This window comes from Diorhabda carinulata, chromosome Y, assembly GCF_026250575.1.
Source record: "Diorhabda carinulata isolate Delta chromosome Y, icDioCari1.1, whole genome shotgun sequence".
NCBI lineage: Eukaryota > Metazoa > Arthropoda > Insecta > Coleoptera > Chrysomelidae > Diorhabda > Diorhabda carinulata.
The window spans coordinates 4,609,907-4,627,372 of NC_079473.1; positions in this window are offsets into that span (position 1 = coordinate 4,609,907).

Here is a 17,466-nt window from a genome sequence, read left to right on the forward strand (position 1 = left end):
ACACAAAGTGACAATCGATCACAATTGGCTTCAATTCATGTATATCGAATAAATTTGACACAAATAAACTCCAATAATTGCAAATATATGAGAAATGATGTGATTCGACTTCGATTGATGTCAATAGATTTCGAGAATATGCAATCAACACAAAGTGACAATCGATCACAATTGGTTTCAATTCATGTATATCGAATATATCTGATACAAATAAACTCCAATATTTCCATATATATGAGAAATGATGTGATTCGACTCCAATTGATGTCAGTAGATTTCGAGAATATGCAATCAACACAAAGTGACAATCGATCTCAATTGGCTTGAATTCATCTATATCGAATGTATCTGACACAAATAAACTCTAATAATTCCAAATATATGAGAAATGATGTGATTCGACTTCGATTGATGTCAATAGATTTCGGGAACATGCAATCAACACAAAGTGACAATCGATAACAATTGGCTTCAATTCATGTATATCGAATGTATCTGATACAAATAAATTCTAATATTACCAAATATATGAGAAATGATGTGATTCGACTCCAATTGATGTCAATAGATTTCGAGAATATGCAATCAACACAAAGTGACAATCGATCACAGTTGGCTTCAATTTATGTATATCGAATGTATCTGATACAAATAAATTCTAATATTCCCAAATATATGAGAAATGATATGATTAGACTCCAATTAATGTCAATAGATTTCGAGAATATGCAATCAACACAAAGTGACAATCGATCACAATTGGCTTCAATTCATGTATATCGAATGTATTTGACACAAATAAACTCTAATAATTCCAAATATATGAGAAATGATGTGATTCGACTTCGATTGATGTCAATAGATTTCGGGAACATGCAATCAACACAAAGTGACAATCGATAACAATTGGCTTCAATTCATGTATATCGAATGTATCTGATACAAATAAATTCTAATATTACCAAATATATGAGAAATGATGTGATTCGACTCCAATTGATGTCAATAGATTTCGAGAATATGCAATCAACACAAAGTGACAGTCGATCACAATTGGCTTCAATTCATGTATATCGAATGTATCTGACACAAATAAACTCTTATAATTGCAGATATATGAGAAATGATGTAAATCGACTTCGATTGATGTCAATAGATTTCGAAAATATGCAATCAACAAAAAGTGACAATCGATCGCAAATGGCTTCAATTCATGTATATCGAATGAATCTGTCACAAATGAACACGAATACATCCAAATATATGAGAAATGATGTGATTCGACTCCAATCAATGGCAATAGATTTCGGAAATATGCAATCAACACAAGGTGACAATCGATCACAATTGGTTTCAATTCATGTATATCGAATATATCTGATACAAATAAACTCCAATATTTCCATATATATGAGAAATGATGGGATTCGACTCCAATTGATGTCAATAGATTTCGAGAATATGCAAGCAACACAAAGTGACAATCGATCTCAATTGGCTTGAATTCATCTATATCTAATGTATCTGACACAAATTAACTCTAATATTTCCAAATATATGAGAAATGATGTGATTCGACTCCAATTGATGTCAATAGATTTCGAGAATATGCAATCAACACAAAGTGACAATCGATCACAATTGGCTTCAATTCATGTATATCGAATGTATCTGACACAAATAAACTCTAATAATTCCAAATATATGATAAATGATGGGATTCGACTCCAATTGATGTCAATAGATTTCGAGAATATGCAAGCAACACAAAGTGACAATCGATCTCAATTGGCTTGAATTCATCTATATCTAATGTATCTGACACAAATTAACTCTAATATTTCCAAATATATGAGGAATGATGTGATTCGACTCCAATTGATGTCAATAGATTTCGAGAATATGCAATCAACACAAAGTGACAATCGATGACAATTGGCTTCAATTCATGTATATCGAATGTATCTGACACAAATAAACTCTAATAATTTCTTATATAGGAGGAATGATGTGATTCGATTTCAATTGATGTCAATAGATTTCGAGAATATGCAATCAACACAAAGTGACAATCGATCGCAAATGGCTTCAATTCATGTATATCGAATGAATCAGACACAAATGAACTCGAATACATCCAATTATATGAGAAATGATGTGATTCGACTCCAATCAATGTCAGTAGATTTCGGAAATATGCAATCAACACAAAGTGATAATCGATCTCAATTGGCTTCAATTTATTTATATCGAATGTATCTGACACAAATAAACTCTAATAATTGCAAATATATAGGAAATGATGTGATTCGACTTCGATTGATGTCAATAGATTTCGGGAACATGCAATCAACACAAAGTGACAATCGATAACAATTGGCTTCAATTTATGTATATCGAATGTATCTGATACAAATAATTCTAATATTTCCAAATATATGAGAAATGATATGATTAGACTCCAATTGATGTCAATAGATTTCGAGAATATGCAATCATCACAAAGTGACAATCGATCACAATTGGCTTCAATTCATGTATATCGAATGTATTTGACACAAATAAACTCTAATAATTCCAAATATATGAGAAATGATCTGATTCGACTTCGATTGATGTCAATAGATTTCGAAAATATGCAATCAACACAAAGTGACAATCGATCACAATTGGCTTCAATTTATGTATATCGAATGTATCTGATACAAATAAATTCTAATATTTACAAATATATGAGAAATGATATGATTAGACTCCAATTGATGTCAATAGATTTCGAGAATATGCAATCATCACAAAGTGACAATCGATCACAATTGGCTTCAATCCATGTATATCGATTGTATCTGATACAAATAAACTCTAATATTACCAAATATATGAGAAATGATGTGATTCGACTTCGATTGATGTCAATAGATTTCGAAAATATGCAATCAACACAAAGTGACAATCGATCGCAAATGGCTTCAATTCATGTATATCGAATGAATCTGTCACAAATGAACTCGAATACATCCAAATATATGAGAAATGATGTGATTCGACTCCAATCAATGTCAATAGATTTCGGAAATATGCAATCAACACAAAGTGATAATCGATCTCAATTGGCTTGAATTCATTTATATCGAATATATCTGACACAAATAAACTCTAATAATTGCAAATATATAGGAAATGATGTGATTCGACTTCGATTGATGTCAATAGATTTCGGGAACATGCAATCAACACAAAGTGACAATCGATAACAATTGGCTTCAATTCATGTATATCGAATGTATCTGATACAAATAAATTCTAATATTACCAAATATATGAGAAATGATGTGATTCGACTCCAATTGATGTCAATAGATTTCGAGAATATGCAATCAACACAAAGTGACAATCGATCACAATTGGCTTCAATTTATGTATATCCAATGTATCTGATACAAATAAAATCTAATATTTCCAAATATATGAGAAATGATATGATTAGACTCCAATTAATGTCAATAGATTTTGAGAATATGCAATCAACACAAAGTGACAATCGATCACAATTGGCTTCAATTCATGTATATCGAATAAATTTGACACAAATAAACTCTAATAATTGCAAATATATGAGAAATGATGTGATTCGACTTCGATTGATGTCAATAGATTTCGAGAATATGCAATCAACACAAAGTGACAATCGATCACAATTGGCTTCAATTTATGTATATCGAATGTATCTGATACAAATAAATTCTAATATTTCCAAATATATGAGAAATGATATGATTAGACTCCAATTAATGTCAATAGATTTCGAGAATATGCAATCAACACAAAGTGACAATCGATCACAATTGGCTTCAATTCATGTATATCGAATAAATTTGACACAAATAAACTCTAATAATTGCAAATATATGAGAAATGATGTGATTCGACTTCGATTGATGTCAATAGATTTCGAGAATATGCAATCAACACAAAGTGACAATCGATCACAATTGGTTTCAATTCATGTATATCGAATATATCTGATACAAATAAACTCCAATATTTCCATATATATGAGAAATGATGTGATTCGACTCCAATTGATGTCAGTAGATTTCGAGAATATGCAATCAACACAAAGTGACAATCGATCTCAATTGGCTTGAATTCATCTATATCGAATGTATCTGACACAAATAAACTCTAATAATTCCAAATATATGAGAAATGATGTGATTCGACTTCAATTGATGTCAATAGATTTCGGGAACATGCAATCAACACAAAGTGACAATCGATAACAATTGGCTTCAATTCATGTATATCGAATGTATCTGATACAAATAAATTCTAATATTACCAAATATATGAGAAATGATGTGATTCGACTCCAATTGATGTCAATAGATTTCGAGAATATGCAATCAACACAAAGTGACAATCGATCACAGTTGGCTTCAATTTATGTATATCGAATGTATCTGATACAAATAAATTCTAATATTCCCAAATATATGAGAAATGATATGATTAGACTCCAATTAATGTCAATAGATTTCGAGAATATGCAATCAACACAAAGTGACAATCGATCACAATTGGCTTCAATTCATGTATATCGAATGTATTTGACACAAATAAACTCTAATAATTCCAAATATATGAGAAATGATGTGATTCGACTTCGATTGATGTCAATAGATTTCGGGAACATGCAATCAACACAAAGTGACAATCGATAACAATTGGCTTCAATTCATGTATATCGAATGTATCTGATACAAATAAATTCTAATATTACCAAATATATGAGAAATGATGTGATTCGACTCCAATTGATGTCAATAGATTTCGAGAATATGCAATCAACACAAAGTGACAGTCGATCACAATTGGCTTCAATTCATGTATATCGAATGTATCTGACACAAATAAACTCTTATAATTGCAGATATATGAGAAATGATGTAAATCGACTTCGATTGATGTCAATAGATTTCGAAAATATGCAATCAACAAAAAGTGACAATCGATCGCAAATGGCTTCAATTCATGTATATCGAATGAATCTGTCACAAATGAACACGAATACATCCAAATATATGAGAAATGATGTGATTCGACTCCAATCAATGTCAATAGATTTCGGAAATATGCAATCAACACAAGGTGACAATCGATCACAATTGGTTTCAATTCATGTATATCGAATATATCTGATACAAATAAACTCCAATATTTCCATATATATGAGAAATGATGGGATTCGACTCCAATTGATGTCAATAGATTTCGAGAATATGCAAGCAACACAAAGTGACAATCGATCTCAATTGGCTTGAATTCATCTATATCTAATGTATCTGACACAAATTAACTCTAATATTTCCAAATATATGAGAAATGATGTGATTCGACTCCAATTGATGTCAATAGATTTCGAGAATATGCAATCAACACAAAGTGACAATCGATCACAATTGGCTTCAATTCATGTATATCGAATGTATCTGACACAAATAAACTCTAATAATTCCAAATATATGATAAATGATGGGATTCGACTCCAATTGATGTCAATAGATTTCGAGAATATGCAAGCAACACAAAGTGACAATCGATCTCAATTGGCTTGAATTCATCTATATCTAATGTATCTGACACAAATTAACTCTAATATTTCCAAATATATGAGGAATGATGTGATTCGACTCCAATTGATGTCAATAGATTTCGAGAATATGCAATCAACACAAAGTGACAATCGATGACAATTGGCTTCAATTCATGTATATCGAATGTATCTGACACAAATAAACTCTAATAATTTCTTATATAGGAGGAATGATGTGATTCGATTTCAATTGATGTCAATAGATTTCGAGAATATGCAATCAACACAAAGTGACAATCGATCGCAAATGGCTTCAATTCATGTATATCGAATGAATCAGACACAAATGAACTCGAATACATCCAATTATATGAGAAATGATGTGATTCGACTCCAATCAATGTCAGTAGATTTCGGAAATATGCAATCAACACAAAGTGATAATCGATCTCAATTGGCTTCAATTTATTTATATCGAATGTATCTGACACAAATAAACTCTAATAATTGCAAATATATAGGAAATGATGTGATTCGACTTCGATTGATGTCAATAGATTTCGGGAACATGCAATCAACACAAAGTGACAATCGATAACAATTGGCTTCAATTTATGTATATCGAATGTATCTGATACAAATAATTCTAATATTTCCAAATATATGAGAAATGATATGATTAGACTCCAATTGATGTCAATAGATTTCGAGAATATGCAATCATCACAAAGTGACAATCGATCACAATTGGCTTCAATTCATGTATATCGAATGTATTTGACACAAATAAACTCTAATAATTCCAAATATATGAGAAATGATCTGATTCGACTTCGATTGATGTCAATAGATTTCGAAAATATGCAATCAACACAAAGTGACAATCGATCACAATTGGCTTCAATTTATGTATATCGAATGTATCTGATACAAATAAATTCTAATATTTACAAATATATGAGAAATGATATGATTAGACTCCAATTGATGTCAATAGATTTCGAGAATATGCAATCATCACAAAGTGACAATCGATCACAATTGGCTTCAATCCATGTATATCGATTGTATCTGATACAAATAAACTCTAATATTACCAAATATATGAGAAATGATGTGATTCGACTTCGATTGATGTCAATAGATTTCGAAAATATGCAATCAACACAAAGTGACAATCGATCGCAAATGGCTTCAATTCATGTATATCGAATGAATCTGTCACAAATGAACTCGAATACATCCAAATATATGAGAAATGATGTGATTCGACTCCAATCAATGTCAATAGATTTCGGAAATATGCAATCAACACAAAGTGATAATCGATCTCAATTGGCTTGAATTCATTTATATCGAATATATCTGACACAAATAAACTCTAATAATTGCAAATATATAGGAAATGATGTGATTCGACTTCGATTGATGTCAATAGATTTCGGGAACATGCAATCAACACAAAGTGACAATCGATAACAATTGGCTTCAATTCATGTATATCGAATGTATCTGATACAAATAAATTCTAATATTACCAAATATATGAGAAATGATGTGATTCGACTCCAATTGATGTCAATAGATTTCGAGAATATGCAATCAACACAAAGTGACAATCGATCACAATTGGCTTCAATTTATGTATATCCAATGTATCTGATACAAATAAATTCTAATATTTCCAAATATATGAGAAATGATATGATTAGACTCCAATTAATGTCAATAGATTTCGAGAATATGCAATCAACACAAAGTGACAATCGATCACAATTGGCTTCAATTCATGTATATCGAATAAATTTGACACAAATAAACTCTAATAATTGCAAATATATGAGAAATGATGTGATTCGACTTCGATTGATGTCAATAGATTTCGAGAATATGCAATCAACACAAAGTGACAATCGATCACAATTGGCTTCAATTTATGTATATCGAATGTATCTGATACAAATAAATTCTAATATTTCCAAATATATGAGAAATGATATGATTAGACTCCAATTAATGTCAATAGATTTCGAGAATATGCAATCAACACAAAGTGACAATCGATCACAATTGGCTTCAATTCATGTATATCGAATAAATTTGACACAAATAAACTCTAATAATTGCAAATATATGAGAAATGATGTGATTCGATTTCGATTGATGTCAATAGATTTCGAGAATATGCAATCAACACAAAGTGACAATCGATCACAATTGGTTTCAATTCATGTATATCGAATATATCTGATACAAATAAACTCCAATATTTCCATATATATGAGAAATGATGTGATTCGACTCCAATTGATGTCAGTAGATTTCGAGAATATGCAATCAACACAAAGTGACAATCGATCTCAATTGGCTTGAATTCATCTATATCGAATGTATCTGACACAAATAAACTCTAATAATTCCAAATATATGAGAAATGATTTGATTCGACTTCAATTGATGTCAATAGATTTCGGGAACATGCAATCAACACAAAGTGACAATCGATAACAATTGGCTTCAATTCATGTAAATCGAATGTATCTGATATAAATAAACTCTAATATTACCAAATATATGAGAAATGATGTGATTCGACTCCAATTGATGTCAATAGATTTCGAGAATATGCAATCAACACAAAGTGACAATCGATCACAGTTGGCTTCAATTTATGTATATCGAATGTATCTGATACAAATAAATTCTAATATTCCCAAATATATGAGAAATGATATGATTAGACTCCAATTAATGTCAATAGATTTCGAGAATATGCAATCAACACAAAGTGACAATCGATCACAATTGGCTTCAATTCATGTATATCGAATGTATTTGACACAAATAAACTCTAATAGTTCCAAATATATGAGAAATGATGTGATTCGACTTCGATTGATGTCAATAGATTTCGGGAACATGCAATCAACACAAAGTGACAATCGATAACAATTGGCTTCAATTCATGTATATCGAATGTATCTGATACAAATAAATTCTAATATTACCAAATATATGAGAAATGATGTGATTCGACTCCAATTGATGTCAATAGATTTCGAGAATATGCAATCAACACAAAGTGACAATCGATCACAATTGGCTTCAATTTATGTATATCGAATGTATCTGATACAAATAAATTCTAATATTTCCAAATATATGAGAAATGATATGATTAGACTCCAATTAATGTCAATAGATTTCGAGAATATGCAATCAACACAAAGTGACAATCGATCGCAATTGGCTTCAATTCATGTATATCGAATGTATTTGACACAAATAAACTCTAATAATTCCAAATATATGAGAAATGATGTGATTCGACTCCAATCAATGTCAATAGATTTCGGAAATATGCAATCAACACAAGGTGACAATCGATCACTATTGGCTTCAATTCATGTATATCGAATGTATCTGATACAAATAAATTCTAATATTACCAAATATATGAGAAATGATGTGATTCGACTCCAATTGATGTCAATAGATTTCGAGAATATGCAATCAACACAAAGTGACAATCGATCACAATTGGCTTCAATTTATGTATATCCAATGTATCTGATACAAATAAATTCTAATATTTCCAAATATATGAGAAATGATATGATTAGACTCCAATTAATGTCAATAGATTTCGAGAATATGCAATCAACACAAAGTGACAATCGATCACAATTGGCTTCAATTCATGTATATCGAATAAATTTGACACAAATAAACTCTAATAATTGCAAATATATGAGAAATGATGTGATTCGACTTCGATTGATGTCAATAGATTTCGAGAATATGCAATCAACACAAAGTGACAATCGATCACAATTGGCTTCAATTTATGTATATCGAATGTATCTGATACAAATAAATTCTAATATTTCCAAATATATGAGAAATGATATGATTAGACTCCAATTAATGTCAATAGATTTCGAGAATATGCAATCAACACAAAGTGACAATCGATCACAATTGGCTTCAATTCATGTATATCGAATAAATTTGACACAAATAAACTCTAATAATTGCAAATATATGAGAAATGATGTGATTCGATTTCGATTGATGTCAATAGATTTCGAGAATATGCAATCAACACAAAGTGACAATCGATCACAATTGGTTTCAATTCATGTATATCGAATATATCTGATACAAATAAACTCCAATATTTCCATATATATGAGAAATGATGTGATTCGACTCCAATTGATGTCAGTAGATTTCGAGAATATGCAATCAACACAAAGTGACAATCGATCTCAATTGGCTTGAATTCATCTATATCGAATGTATCTGACACAAATAAACTCTAATAATTCCAAATATATGAGAAATGATTTGATTCGACTTCAATTGATGTCAATAGATTTCGGGAACATGCAATCAACACAAAGTGACAATCGATAACAATTGGCTTCAATTCATGTAAATCGAATGTATCTGATATAAATAAACTCTAATATTACCAAATATATGAGAAATGATGTGATTCGACTCCAATTGATGTCAATAGATTTCGAGAATATGCAATCAACACAAAGTGACAATCGATCACAGTTGGCTTCAATTTATGTATATCGAATGTATCTGATACAAATAAATTCTAATATTCCCAAATATATGAGAAATGATATGATTAGACTCCAATTAATGTCAATAGATTTCGAGAATATGCAATCAACACAAAGTGACAATCGATCACAATTGGCTTCAATTCATGTATATCGAATGTATTTGACACAAATAAACTCTAATAGTTCCAAATATATGAGAAATGATGTGATTCGACTTCGATTGATGTCAATAGATTTCGGGAACATGCAATCAACACAAAGTGACAATCGATAACAATTGGCTTCAATTCATGTATATCGAATGTATCTGATACAAATAAATTCTAATATTACCAAATATATGAGAAATGATGTGATTCGACTCCAATTGATGTCAATAGATTTCGAGAATATGCAATCAACACAAAGTGACAATCGATCACAATTGGCTTCAATTTATGTATATCGAATGTATCTGATACAAATAAATTCTAATATTTCCAAATATATGAGAAATGATATGATTAGACTCCAATTAATGTCAATAGATTTCGAGAATATGCAATCAACACAAAGTGACAATCGATCGCAATTGGCTTCAATTCATGTATATCGAATGTATTTGACACAAATAAACTCTAATAATTCCAAATATATGAGAAATGATGTGATTCGACTCCAATCAATGTCAATAGATTTCGGAAATATGCAATCAACACAAGGTGACAATCGATCACTATTGGTTTCAATTCATGTATATCGAATATATCTGATACAAATAAACTCCAATATTTCCATATATATGAGAAATGATGTGATTCGACTCCAATTGACATCAATAGATTTCGGGAACATGCAATCAACACAAAGTGACAATCGATAACAATTGGCTTCAATTCATGTATATCGAATGTATCTGATACAAATAAACTCTAATAATTCCTAATATATCAGAAATGATGTGATTCGACTTCAATTGATGTCAATAGATTTCGAGAATATGCAATCAACACAAAGTGACAATCGATCACAATTGGCTTCAATTCATGTATATCGAATGTATCTGACACAAATAAACTCTAATAATTCCTTATATATGGGAAATGATGGGATTCGACTTCCATTGATGTCAATAGATTTCGAGAATATGCAATCAACACAAAGTGACAATCGATCACAATTGGCTTCAATTCATGTATATCGAATGTATCTGACACAAATAAACTCTAATAATTCCTTATATATGAGAAATGATGGGATTCGACTTCCATTGATGTCAATAGATTTCGAGAATATGCAATCAACACAAAGTGACAATCGATCACAATTGGCTTCAATTCATTTATATCGAATGTATCTGACACAAATAAACTCTAATAATTCCAAATATATGAGTATTGATGTGATTCGATTTCAATTGATGTCAATAGATTTCGGAAATATGCAATCAACACAAAGTGACAATCGATCTCAATTGGCTTGAATTCATCTATATCGAATGTATCTGACACAAATAAACTCTAATAATTGCAAATATATGAGAAATGATGTGAGTCGACTTCAATCGATGTCAATAGATTTCGAGGATATGCAATCAACACAAAGTGACAATCGATCACAATTGGCCTCAATTCATGTATATCGGATGTATCTGATACAAATAAACTCTAATATTTCCGAATATATGAGGAATGATGTGATTCGACTCCAATTGATGTCAATAGATTTCGAGAATATGCAAGCAACACAAAGTGACAATCGATCTCAATTGGCTTGAATTCATCTATATCTAATGTATCTGACACAAATTAACTCTAATATTTCCAAATATATGAGGAATGATGTGATTCGACTCCAATTGATGTCAATAGATTTCGAGAATATGCAATCAACACAAAGTGACAATCGATGACAATTGGCTTCAATTCATGTATATCGAATGTATCTGACACAAATAAACTCTAATAATTTCTTATATAGGAGGAATGATGTGATTCGATTTCAATTGATGTCAATAGATTTCGAGAATATGCAATCAACACAAAGTGACAATCGATCGCAAATGGCTTCAATTCATGTATATCGAATGAATCAGACACAAATGAACTCGAATACATCCAATTATATGAGAAATGATGTGATTCGACTCCAATCAATGTCAGTAGATTTCGGAAATATGCAATCAACACAAAGTGATAATCGATCTCAATTGGCTTCAATTTATTTATATCGAATGTATCTGACACAAATAAACTCTAATAATTGCAAATATATAGGAAATGATGTGATTCGACTTCGATTGATGTCAATAGATTTCGGGAACATGCAATCAACACAAAGTGACAATCGATAACAATTGGCTTCAATTTATGTATATCGAATGTATCTGATACAAATAATTCTAATATTTCCAAATATATGAGAAATGATATGATTAGACTCCAATTGATGTCAATAGATTTCGAGAATATGCAATCATCACAAAGTGACAATCGATCACAATTGGCTTCAATTCATGTATATCGAATGTATTTGACACAAATAAACTCTAATAATTCCAAATATATGAGAAATGATCTGATTCGACTTCGATTGATGTCAATAGATTTCGAAAATATGCAATCAACACAAAGTGACAATCGATCACAATTGGCTTCAATTTATGTATATCGAATGTATCTGATACAAATAAATTCTAATATTTACAAATATATGAGAAATGATATGATTAGACTCCAATTGATGTCAATAGATTTCGAGAATATGCAATCATCACAAAGTGACAATCGATCACAATTGGCTTCAATCCATGTATATCGATTGTATCTGATACAAATAAACTCTAATATTACCAAATATATGAGAAATGATGTGATTCGACTTCGATTGATGTCAATAGATTTCGAAAATATGCAATCAACACAAAGTGACAATCGATCGCAAATGGCTTCAATTCATGTATATCGAATGAATCTGTCACAAATGAACTCGAATACATCCAAATATATGAGAAATGATGTGATTCGACTCCAATCAATGTCAATAGATTTCGGAAATATGCAATCAACACAAAGTGATAATCGATCTCAATTGGCTTGAATTCATTTATATCGAATATATCTGACACAAATAAACTCTAATAATTGCAAATATATAGGAAATGATGTGATTCGACTTCGATTGATGTCAATAGATTTCGGGAACATGCAATCAACACAAAGTGACAATCGATAACAATTGGCTTCAATTCATGTATATCGAATGTATCTGATACAAATAAATTCTAATATTACCAAATATATGAGAAATGATGTGATTCGACTCCAATTGATGTCAATAGATTTCGAGAATATGCAATCAACACAAAGTGACAATCGATCACAATTGGCTTCAATTTATGTATATCCAATGTATCTGATACAAATAAAATCTAATATTTCCAAATATATGAGAAATGATATGATTAGACTCCAATTAATGTCAATAGATTTTGAGAATATGCAATCAACACAAAGTGACAATCGATCACAATTGGCTTCAATTCATGTATATCGAATAAATTTGACACAAATAAACTCTAATAATTGCAAATATATGAGAAATGATGTGATTCGACTTCGATTGATGTCAATAGATTTCGAGAATATGCAATCAACACAAAGTGACAATCGATCACAATTGGCTTCAATTTATGTATATCGAATGTATCTGATACAAATAAATTCTAATATTTCCAAATATATGAGAAATGATATGATTAGACTCCAATTAATGTCAATAGATTTCGAGAATATGCAATCAACACAAAGTGACAATCGATCACAATTGGCTTCAATTCATGTATATCGAATAAATTTGACACAAATAAACTCTAATAATTGCAAATATATGAGAAATGATGTGATTCGACTTCGATTGATGTCAATAGATTTCGAGAATATGCAATCAACACAAAGTGACAATCGATCACAATTGGTTTCAATTCATGTATATCGAATATATCTGATACAAATAAACTCCAATATTTCCATATATATGAGAAATGATGTGATTCGACTCCAATTGATGTCAGTAGATTTCGAGAATATGCAATCAACACAAAGTGACAATCGATCTCAATTGGCTTGAATTCATCTATATCGAATGTATCTGACACAAATAAACTCTAATAATTCCAAATATATGAGAAATGATGTGATTCGACTTCAATTGATGTCAATAGATTTCGGGAACATGCAATCAACACAAAGTGACAATCGATAACAATTGGCTTCAATTCATGTATATCGAATGTATCTGATACAAATAAATTCTAATATTACCAAATATATGAGAAATGATGTGATTCGACTCCAATTGATGTCAATAGATTTCGAGAATATGCAATCAACACAAAGTGACAATCGATCACAGTTGGCTTCAATTTATGTATATCGAATGTATCTGATACAAATAAATTCTAATATTCCCAAATATATGAGAAATGATATGATTAGACTCCAATTAATGTCAATAGATTTCGAGAATATGCAATCAACACAAAGTGACAATCGATCACAATTGGCTTCAATTCATGTATATCGAATGTATTTGACACAAATAAACTCTAATAATTCCAAATATATGAGAAATGATGTGATTCGACTTCGATTGATGTCAATAGATTTCGGGAACATGCAATCAACACAAAGTGACAATCGATAACAATTGGCTTCAATTCATGTATATCGAATGTATCTGATACAAATAAATTCTAATATTACCAAATATATGAGAAATGATGTGATTCGACTCCAATTGATGTCAATAGATTTCGAGAATATGCAATCAACACAAAGTGACAGTCGATCACAATTGGCTTCAATTCATGTATATCGAATGTATCTGACACAAATAAACTCTTATAATTGCAGATATATGAGAAATGATGTAAATCGACTTCGATTGATGTCAATAGATTTCGAAAATATGCAATCAACAAAAAGTGACAATCGATCGCAAATGGCTTCAATTCATGTATATCGAATGAATCTGTCACAAATGAACACGAATACATCCAAATATATGAGAAATGATGTGATTCGACTCCAATCAATGTCAATAGATTTCGGAAATATGCAATCAACACAAGGTGACAATCGATCACAATTGGTTTCAATTCATGTATATCGAATATATCTGATACAAATAAACTCCAATATTTCCATATATATGAGAAATGATGGGATTCGACTCCAATTGATGTCAATAGATTTCGAGAATATGCAAGCAACACAAAGTGACAATCGATCTCAATTGGCTTGAATTCATCTATATCTAATGTATCTGACACAAATTAACTCTAATATTTCCAAATATATGAGAAATGATGTGATTCGACTCCAATTGATGTCAATAGATTTCGAGAATATGCAATCAACACAAAGTGACAATCGATCACAATTGGCTTCAATTCATGTATATCGAATGTATCTGACACAAATAAACTCTAATAATTCCAAATATATGATAAATGATGGGATTCGACTCCAATTGATGTCAATAGATTTCGAGAATATGCAAGCAACACAAAGTGACAATCGATCTCAATTGGCTTGAATTCATCTATATCTAATGTATCTGACACAAATTAACTCTAATATTTCCAAATATATGAGGAATGATGTGATTCGACTCCAATTGATGTCAATAGATTTCGAGAATATGCAATCAACACAAAGTGACAATCGATGACAATTGGCTTCAATTCATGTATATCGAATGTATCTGACACAAATAAACTCTAATAATTTCTTATATAGGAGGAATGATGTGATTCGATTTCAATTGATGTCAATAGATTTCGAGAATATGCAATCAACACAAAGTGACAATCGATCGCAAATGGCTTCAATTCATGTATATCGAATGAATCAGACACAAATGAACTCGAATACATCCAATTATATGAGAAATGATGTGATTCGACTCCAATCAATGTCAGTAGATTTCGGAAATATGCAATCAACACAAAGTGATAATCGATCTCAATTGGCTTCAATTTATTTATATCGAATGTATCTGACACAAATAAACTCTAATAATTGCAAATATATAGGAAATGATGTGATTCGACTTCGATTGATGTCAATAGATTTCGGGAACATGCAATCAACACAAAGTGACAATCGATAACAATTGGCTTCAATTTATGTATATCGAATGTATCTGATACAAATAATTCTAATATTTCCAAATATATGAGAAATGATATGATTAGACTCCAATTGATGTCAATAGATTTCGAGAATATGCAATCATCACAAAGTGACAATCGATCACAATTGGCTTCAATTCATGTATATCGAATGTATTTGACACAAATAAACTCTAATAATTCCAAATATATGAGAAATGATCTGATTCGACTTCGATTGATGTCAATAGATTTCGAAAATATGCAATCAACACAAAGTGACAATCGATCACAATTGGCTTCAATTTATGTATATCGAATGTATCTGATACAAATAAATTCTAATATTTACAAATATATGAGAAATGATATGATTAGACTCCAATTGATGTCAATAGATTTCGAGAATATGCAATCATCACAAAGTGACAATCGATCACAATTGGCTTCAATCCATGTATATCGATTGTATCTGATACAAATAAACTCTAATATTACCAAATATATGAGAAATGATGTGATTCGACTTCGATTGATGTCAATAGATTTCGAAAATATGCAATCAACACAAAGTGACAATCGATCGCAAATGGCTTCAATTCATGTATATCGAATGAATCTGTCACAAATGAACTCGAATACATCCAAATATATGAGAAATGATGTGATTCGACTCCAATCAATGTCAATAGATTTCGGAAATATGCAATCAACACAAAGTGATAATCGATCTCAATTGGCTTGAATTCATTTATATCGAATATATCTGACACAAATAAACTCTAATAATTGCAAATATATAGGAAATGATGTGATTCGACTTCGATTGATGTCAATAGATTTCGGGAACATGCAATCAACACAAAGTGACAATCGATAACAATTGGCTTCAATTCATGTATATCGAATGTATCTGATACAAATAAATTCTAATATTACCAAATATATGAGAAATGATGTGATTCGACTCCAATTGATGTCAATAGATTTCGAGAATATGCAATCAACACAAAGTGACAATCGATCACAATTGGCTTCAATTTATGTATATCCAATGTATCTGATACAAATAAATTCTAATATTTCCAAATATATGAGAAATGATATGATTAGACTCCAATTAATGTCAA